We start from the raw sequence: 9,916 nt of genomic DNA on the forward strand, positions 1-9,916 counted from the left end.
AGTCTGCATCTAATACACTACACCGGGGGCATTTCTTGTCAGACATACCCAGCAATACATTAAGATGGTGGGGCGTAAGAAACATCATGTGTAGAAAGTTGAATGGATGTAATAAAATCGGATATTGCAAGATGCAGTGGGAACATGTTCCAAGGCCTGACACCATTCCCCACCTCACAGCTCTCAGCCCAGGGCTCTCAGTGCGGGGCTAGCCCAGTGCTAGCTCCCACTGATGTCAGAGTAACATTAAATCTAGCCATGTCAGCCATATCTGTGTCAGGAGTAGTGCCATTTTATGAGGCCATGAAACTATCCTAGGACCTTCTTCAAAAGACATGACAATCTAAAAAACCTTCTGCAATGGTGGCTCTGACTGACCCTGTTACCACAAAACATAGACTGCGGGGCGTCAGCCACAGACGTGATAAACTGTGAGGCAGGCAAGCCTATATCCATTGTGAGTTAATCCAGGGTTCTTAGTCTATCCTTGACATAACAGTCCCCCACCATGAGGATGTTCACGGCAGTCTAGGCCCGCAGTGCTGGGCCATGAGGGGACTGCAAATAGGCGTTGGGAGGCTCACCAGTGTTGGGGAAAAAGTCTCATGTGACCTGATAACTTGGCGAATTCCTTCCAACACCATAGCGTGATTTGCAACAGCTTGCTCCGTGGGTGGGGTGCTTCCCCAGCAGGAGGGCTATCAAGCATCCACAATCAGACTCTGTGCCATATAGCTCATGCTTCTCACTGTGGCAACCGTTGAGCCAATGGGCCTGCCACTGCACCTGTGCTACAGTGTGATTCAGCTCGAAGTTATGGACTCCCAATCCCCCCTCACTGGTCGGGCACTGAAGGGTATGCAGTGATGCACTATATCTTCCCTATCCCATATGAGCTCTCACACCAGTGTGTTTAATGACCGAAACCAGGGTCTCCGGATCCAAACAGTAAGTTTCAGAAAAAATAGAGCGGAGTGGACAAGAAGATCATTTTTGGGAGTGCAATCCGTTCCATCACGGGGAGCCGCAGCATGGGCCAAAACACAACGCTACCCCTCAGTTTAAATTCTCCTTGACTAGCCTTTTTGTTTTTTTTAATTCTCCCACTGTTGTGCATGAAACCACTCCTACAAGAATAGAGTTTGAGGTGGCCAACATGAATTAGGACAGTTTCATCTGGAGTTTGCTTGTGTTTAACCCAGACAAGAATTGTTGTTGCTGCTTGAGTAAGGCTTTATCACTCTCGATCAGTAACTCAATTACCTAGAAACACATTCATAATAAGAAGGCTAGATGTATGGCATCCAACATACCATTTCCCAGTGAAACAATCAGGCCTATAGCTTGTCTTAATAACCAACTTAGCGCTACTGGATTGAGCATAGGCTTTTCCACAGGGCAACATTCAGGCACACAGTCATAAGCACACATGTATACAAGATCACAGTTGGCTGAGCAACACTATCTCTCCTAAGAGCGCCTATTAAGGATTCTCACAGACCAAATCTTCTGTATCCATGGTTGGTCCCATGGGGTAAACAACACCAGAATGCTTGCCTACCACAGTAATCCGTGAGGTTCCATGTAACAAAATACATATCTATTGGCTTTTACATAGAATAATGACAACCCACTTAAATGCCTATTGACTTTAGCATCTGATTTTCACAATAAATCCACCAGGTCTAGTGTCTTTATTATACTATTTCATTTAAACATACCAGGCCTATATCCCTGATCATTGGCTTACCATCATAAGCAGCTGATTCCTGCTGTATCGAATATAAGCTTTTCCCAAAACACAAAGGGCAAGCCCACAAATTCAGTACAATCAAATACTCTGACTCAGGGGAACCAGCAAGTGGTCGGAGCCTAAGCCCCATTTACAGTTATATTCTGAAAGATCTTTTTTGTTGATCATATAAGGTCACGCGACAGGTGCATTGTCAAGCTGCACTTAAAAATCCATGTCGATTAGTGTTACCCTGGGCATACCATGCTGCTCTCTAACACAAAAAAACACAAATAATGTAAAATATGTAACTTTCTAAGACACTTTAGCAGCATTAAAATGCAATCTGCATGACCCGGAACGTTCAAGCTTAGGCAGCAATAATACTGTTGGCTCAAGCAGCTGGATAAACAAAATAATTAATAAAAATCACTAAATTAAAAGAATAGTAAACCACACCGGTCTTATTGCCAGAGTCTCATGAGTGTTGTCTTGGAAACCCTCAACCACTAATTACCACCACCAGCATATATGATCTCCTCTGTGGTGACATAGTAGATAGCATCATCATTGAGTTCTGCACCTGGGTACTTACTTCCCCAGGTGAGTGACAACTGCACTAAGAGGGAGAGTGTCTGGAAAAAGACAAAAGGTGGGATCTGTACAGAACAAGAGTTAAAATTACCCTCTCTACCTAAAAGAAGTAAGTTTATTGCAAAGAAAAAGGGATATGGGTAAGATTAAACAAGTGAAGGTGATGTTCTGCGGACATATTTCAGGTCCTAAACATCACACAACGTGGTCAACATGTTTCACCCATAAACGCCCCTGAGGGTCAGTTGGCCTTCATCAGGACTTTATGGATCAGATCACTGTTAGTCATCAAAAGAGAGCGCTGTGCTCAGGTAAGTACAATCATTTATGTATCTTTGTTGTTTTTATATGGTGGAGCTTACTGTCACAGGTATAGTTGTTGCCTGTAATCTCTGAGGAAACAAACAAAAAAACAAAAAATACATAAAGGAGGATGATACAAAAACTTTTTGCATGTGAATTGTTAATTTGCCCGTGGTCACTTCCATCTTATACCCGATGTGTAGCTAAACACCATTTGTAAGAGGTATCTATAGAGTATACTTGTACAGGTTTATTATGTTCAAGGACGATATCCTGATTCCGTCTGCAAATCACACAGCACAGTGGCTGGAATCAATGTGTCATAATTCCTGCAGGCAGTGGTACATGTGTTGGTGATATCTAAAAACTGGAGATTCTCTCTACCTTCCAATACATAGTGGTGCCCTTAGAAATTGGTCTCCTCATATCCTACTCAAATAAGAAAAATACTGTGGGCATTTTTATATTGTTGCTTTCAGCTTAAATAGCAGTCAAAAGTTATGCATTTGTGGAATAGAACCACAAATCACCAATAAGCCTACATCAACCTCCCCATCCTGGATATTGATTACTCTGCCAGAGCCTTGGTTTAAATAGGTGGGCCTCCTTATGACACTACATAGCACATGATTTCACATGAGCCCTGGACTAATGCTTGTGGAGGCTCATTGGGTGAAAAAATAGACCTCAAGTCTGAAAAAACAACCTCAATGGTGTCTATAAAGGAGGTACGGGATTAAGAAATAGAACTGATGGTTGCTTACAATGACGTGGATGGAGTGTTTTGACTGGCACTCTATGGTAACAGGCCATGAAATAATAATAATGAAAAATGTCCAAGCTAACGAGAAGGAAAGTTTCAGTTCTATCAAGGACACGACAGTGAGCATTATGCAATCATCTCTTCACTTTATTATTCATCAGCTGTCAAAGAACATATAACAAGAAAAAAACAGAATAGGCTACATGTCCCATGAACCACTCAGGAAACGGTTCCATAGTAACCAATCTCCAATCACATAGCTATCCGATATATATATATATATATAAGTGTGACCTCCCTTCCTGTTTCTCTTCTTCGCTGGAGGAAGTTAACCTCAACCGTCTGCTCTATCCGAATTTCTGTTCATTATCTATGAGATAATCTACATTATCCAGCTATTACATTACTTATTTTCAGAATACCATTCTTAGCCTGACAATTTATCATCAAATACAATTGTATAACCAGGCAGAACATTGCATACATTCAACAATCAGTGCATTTAAATTAAATTTTTATAAACATTCTTTACTTTACTTACTGTTAACAAAGTAAGACAGGTAGGGCCAAGAGATCACTCTCTGGTATCTCTGAGTGGGACAATCCTTGCTTCTATGTCCTTAATAAAAATGAAACTTTCCTTCCTGTTAGCTAGAATTGTTTTCATTTTATGTCAGGACCGGAGGCAAGAATTATGCAAGTTCAAATCTTACTCACCACCAACACTGCAGCATCCAGTGTAAAACGTTTTGAAGGTGGACTGAGATGACCAGTCTGCAGCATTCATAACATCTTCCAATCTACCACCTACTGGAATGGCCTTAGATGTCACAGCTCCCCTTGTGGAATGAGCTTCAAATCTTTGAATGTCAGCTCCGACTTTCGCCATGATCTACCTTACCCACTTGGCAATAGATGGTGATGATACCACCTTGAAAGGTTTCCTTAGAGCAATCAACAATTGTTTCTCATCTGCAGGTCTAATTAAGCTTGTCATCTCCTCATATGCCTTAATGCATCTTAGCAGAAAAAGCTTGGGATTGCCAGGGAAAGCAGGATAGGATGCAGGATAAATACCATGGTATTTATTTTTGTTCTCCTAGAGATAATGAAGGACACCCCTTCTAGTGTGAATACTCTGGCCGATATATCTAGGACTCTCACATCTGAAACTCTCTTACAAGAGATGAGGCACAGTAGAGAAGCAAGCTTTGCCGAAAGCTCTTTCTTTGAAAGATATTGATTAACTTGCTAACTTGTGAGGAGCCTCAGTACCACATTAGCGTTCTAAAGTCTGGAATATCTGGTTTCTGGCAGTTTAGTAAGCCTAATCCATTTAATCACTTTACAGATCCAGGGGTGTTCTCCTACTGGCATGTTGTCAACAGTATCGTACCCTGCCGAGATGACTGACCTGAAAGAATTGATAGTACGGTATGCCAGTCCTGACATTGCCAATTCTGCCAGAAAGTTCAGGATATGAGTAACTTCTGCCTCCAAGGGATCGAGATATCTCCCCGTTTACCAACGATACCATTGCCGTCAAGCCATGTCTCTAGATCTGGCTTGTAGCCCATGCTTTATGTGTGAGGTTTGCAACCTCTTTTGAAAAGTGATCACCTTGCTAGTGGCACCTGAATTTCTCCAAGCCATGAGTTTGAGGTATCCCTGTAGCAACAATGGGTGTTGGTAACCCTGAGGGTCCTGGAGTATCGATGGGAAGAAGGGCAATTCTATTGGGAGATCCCATGAGAGTTCCATCAAGATCAGGAACCATGCTTGCGATTTCCAGATCGGTGTCACTAACACCAGCGATGCTGTTTGCTATCTTTCCTGAGTCTCTACTCTGGAAATCATCATAAATGGTGGGAAGGCATAAGGTTGATTCCTCGACCAGTCTTGAAGGAAGGCATCTACCGCCACCAAGTCTGGGTCTGTTCGCCAGCTCACATAGCACAGAAGTTGATGGTTTAGTCTGGATGCAAAAAGGCCCAGACTGAATGGTTCCCATCTGTTTTCTGCCATTACCGAGATCTGCTTCTCCAGGCAATGGTGCCCAAAAGTCCTTTGCCTACTCCGACAGAATTTACTATCATGTACCTCCCAACCTGTTGCTGTATTGGACTGCTGAGACATTGTCCATCCGCAACAGGATACATCAGGGTACCTTGTCTCTGGTGAGAGACTTTATCACCAATTAGCCGGCCAGGAGTTGTAGGCAATTGATGTGAAGCTACAACTCCTCTTCCCACCAACGGCCACCCATGGATATGTCTCCACATCTGGCGCCCTAGCCCTGATGGCTGACATCTGATTCTGTGATCATATCCAGTGTTCACCCAAAAATCACTCTGCCGTTCTAGGCCTCCATATGGTCTATCCACCACTGAAGCTCCATCCTTGCTTTGGCGATCAAGAAATAATTTCTGAATATGTCAGCCCCCTCCTCAGGTGAGTTGCCCTCAGTCTCTGTAGGGCCCTGTAGTGCAAAGGTCCCAGGAAGATGGTCTGAATAGATGAGGATAGGATAGTAATCCCACAATCCTGGCCAATTGGATTAGGAGACTGTCCCTCCTCAAGACATTTCTGAGTTCCTTCCAAATCATGGATCCCTTTGATCCCAGAAGGCTCAGGGATAATGTGACAGAGTTGATGAGAAATCTCAAAAAGGACATTTGCTGGGCTGCGGTCAGTTCAAAGTTTTATTGTTGATGACGAAGCCCAGTTCCTGAAGGAGCTCAATAGTTGTGTTCAAATTGTGGATGAGCTGTGACCGCAACTGATCCATCAGGAGGATGTCATCTAAGTATATGATTATCTCAATTCCTTGGAGTACTTCCACTACTGGCTGGAGGAGCTTGGTGAAGCACCACAGCACTGATGGCAGGATGAAGGGGAGTGCTCAGAACTTGTAAATCTGCCCTGTCCAAGTGGATTGAAGAAATCTGTGATGGGGATGGTGGTTGGGGACTGTGAGGCATGCAACCTTGAGGTTCAATCTTACCATTTAATCCCCTGTCAGTAGGACATCTTTACAAGGTGGATACCCTCCATTTTGAAGTGTTGGTAGACCAGCCATTCATTGAATTCCTTCAAGTTTATGGCAGGTCTGAAGCCCTTGTCCTTCTTCTCCACAAGGAATAAACTGCTCAAAAAACCCATTCGGTGTAATACTGACCTGCAAATTACCCCTTTTTCCAGTGTATCATGTATCAGAATCATCTTCTCATTCGAGAAGACCAGAGGAATTGGATGTACCACCTGAGTTGGGGATCTGTAAAACTCTATGTAGAATCCCAGGACTGTCTGGAGAACCCATGGGTCTGCTGTAATTTTTTTGAATTGTGAGCATAATTTAGAAGTCTCCCCCCCTAGGTGTTGAGGAAAAGCAAGGATTGTGCTTACCAGAACTACCTTTTTGGTGCATTTGTACCTCCTCTGCTGGATCGGCCTCTTTGAATCTGCCTCTACTGTGGAAGAAGGTTCCTTGCCGACCGTCGTCCCATTTTCAACTGGCCTTTAATGGGGCCTTGTTGGTATGGTCGGCCAGAGGACTGACCCCTTCCTTGTCCAGCCCCTGCAAAAACCTTCCCAGGAAACATTTTCTTGATTGATGACCAGGCTTTGTCGAGGGAAGAGAAGATAACTACAAATGTTCCCAGTTCCTTGACAAAGGGCTCACCAAAAAGTCTTACCTGGGCAATGGTGCCTGCCTTTGAGATGGCAAGTTCCCCCAGCTTGGGGTTAATCTTGATAAATAGTGATCGACTCCGTTCAGCTGCCAGCGCACAATTTGCATTGCTCAGCAAGCACATTGCTCTCTATGCCCAGCCTGTAACGCTCTCCGAAGACATAAGAATGCATGACTGTTTTGACTGCTCCACCGTCTCAATGATTTTTGTGAGGGGTCCAACTACATCCAGGAGTTTGTCCTGGCACACCCGCCAGGATCGATCTATGTGCTTCTTAAGGTCCTTCATGTATTTAGAAAAGACGGTGCACGTCTTTGCATCTGTATCAGGATGGCCGCTACCTTCCCACTTACTGAGAGCATTCCTTCCTCAAGTGAGCTCAGACCTCTTTTTCTAATTTTTGGTGTATCTTGCTGGCCACATATTCCACCACCTTTTGGTCTGTGGTCCACCCCACAGATCTGGGGTGATATACACTGTTCATGTTCAAACATGTCAGAGTGTCTGGTATCCACACCTAGGAAATCCAAGGCATTATATCCCGGGCACCATGCTCTACCCTAATCCTGACCCTCATCAGGAGATATCTCCATGAGAATTGCCCTCTTCTCTATAGGGAACCCCAGTGTCAGGGTCTGAATTTGGTGCAACCAGATTGTGACTGTTGTTCGCTCAGTAGGGTGTATTTTTCAGCTGCATGCACTCTTACGGAAGGTTTCTCAGAGTCTGTTGAAACCTTCCAGGTACTCTGTGTCATGCTTGGAGTTTTTTTTTTTTTTAACCCCAGCATTAAGGCCACTAGATCCTGCATGCAAAGACGTCCTAAAAACCCCAGTACCTGGTTGTGCAATTTGTCTATTTGGGCCTGGTGGGGGGCCAGCACTCTACAGATGGACTGAGAAGATTCTTTGTCCACTCATGCAGGAAGGAGTGAGGGGTTCATTCCTCCTCCACTTCATGATAGGAGGAATATTTGTGGTCGTTAAAGGAGTACATTTTGAGAAGATGACAGAACTAAAACTAATAAGTGCCCCCAAATATATATATTTATAACTGGGTAGCCCGCATGCTGGTGCTAACAAACCTTAAAAGGGTGCAGTTTAGATAAAGAACCACAAAGCAGCGCTCCAAATGCCTGAGCATGTGAGGAAACACTGCAGGAGCAGTGTCAACATGAGGGTTGGCAGGAAAGAACTCTGAGAGAATCACAAAGGGAAATCCTCAACAGAGCTTTCCCAACACGCATGTGAATCTGTTAGAGAGCTGTGGAGCTGCTTAGACAGGCCCGACCCACCCAACAAATCAGACAATTGGCTCAAAACGGCGTCACCTGTAGGACACAGAAAGCTAATTAGCATATTGTGCAATAAACTGTATGGCAGAAATAACAACAAAGACACAACAAACAATGCAGTAATCAACAAGTCTCCAGCAGTACAATGTTAAAATGCCAAGCACAATGAAAAATATACGTGAGATAGAAAGCAGGCAGTGACTTAACTGATGAACAATGAGGAACATGAAGGAACGTCTTGCATATGTATACATCCCATAGTTATGTGATTGGACATTGGTTTGCTTTGGAGACCTTTCTTGAGTGGTTCATGGGATCTGTGATCCATACTGTTTTTGTCCTGTTATATGTTCTTTGAAAGCTGCTGAATAATAAAGTGAAGGAAAGGAATGCATAATCCTCACCTCCAGTTCTGACACAGAATCATCAGGTATGTGTTTTATCTTGCCCCATGACATGTGATAAAGATAACATCTCTAAAACAAGAAAAAGCTGTTCAATCCAATGTGGATATGCGATGACAACATATACCCATCTAACCAAAGAAGTCAAAAACTGGACCCCGGGATGGCTGTAGTCAACAAAATGATAAATTAATAGAATTTGACACAATAAGCCTGTTTTCACCCCATGAGTTGGTGACGCAGAGTGCAAATATAGATCTATTATCAGTCATCGTTTACCTGTCATGTGGGGGATGTAGAAATATAGACCTCAAAATCAGGGGGATCTTCCAAACGGCTAAGTACAGTATTGTGTTGCTCTTCATGAGTGGATATTCTAGGCACCAAATGTTCACCAGTCTTATGAGGTGTTAGAAATGGGGGTCTCTAGTTGGCAGAGGTATACACCCTTGGCCAAGTAGGGCCACAATCCTAGTCATGGCAAGTCACAACACAACATAAATTATCCTGTCCTCATCCTCTGGCAGCTTGGTACAGATCAGGCAGGCTTAACTTAGAAGGCAATGTGTAAAGTATTTGTGCAGTAACTCATACAATAACAGTGAAAATACCACAACAACTCACCACACAGGGTTAGAAAAATAGATACTATTTATCTGATTAAAATAAGGTCAAAACAACAATAATCCAATAAGCACAAGTTGAAATATCACTTTTGAAAGATTTAAAAGAGTCATAATCCTTAAGAATCAGTTGTTGTTTCTTTGTAGCACACAGTAACTGCAATGCATAAAAAATAACAATGCATGTGGACCGCAGAGGATGAGATGCTTGGAAAAATATGGTGTTACTTCGGATTTTCCAGTGTGGCACAGATGATACGTTGTTTCTTTCCATGCTGCAACGTGATGCATCGATTTCCAGGAGCGCAGCCTTGCTTCCTTACTGAGATGCGGGGCTACTTTGATACCCAGAGACGCTGCGTTGAATATCCTTGATGCGCTGGGAGAAGGAGCAGGTGCTGCATTGATCCGGTCGGTGATACAGTGAAATTTCAGGCGCGAGGCAGGTGCTGTGTTAGAGTTCCGGTTGCTAGACCAGCACTGCATCATTCCAGTCAGTGGTGCGACGATT

This window comes from Pleurodeles waltl, chromosome 3_1 (assembly GCF_031143425.1).
Source record: "Pleurodeles waltl isolate 20211129_DDA chromosome 3_1, aPleWal1.hap1.20221129, whole genome shotgun sequence".
NCBI classification, from domain to species: Eukaryota; Metazoa; Chordata; class Amphibia; order Caudata; family Salamandridae; genus Pleurodeles; species Pleurodeles waltl.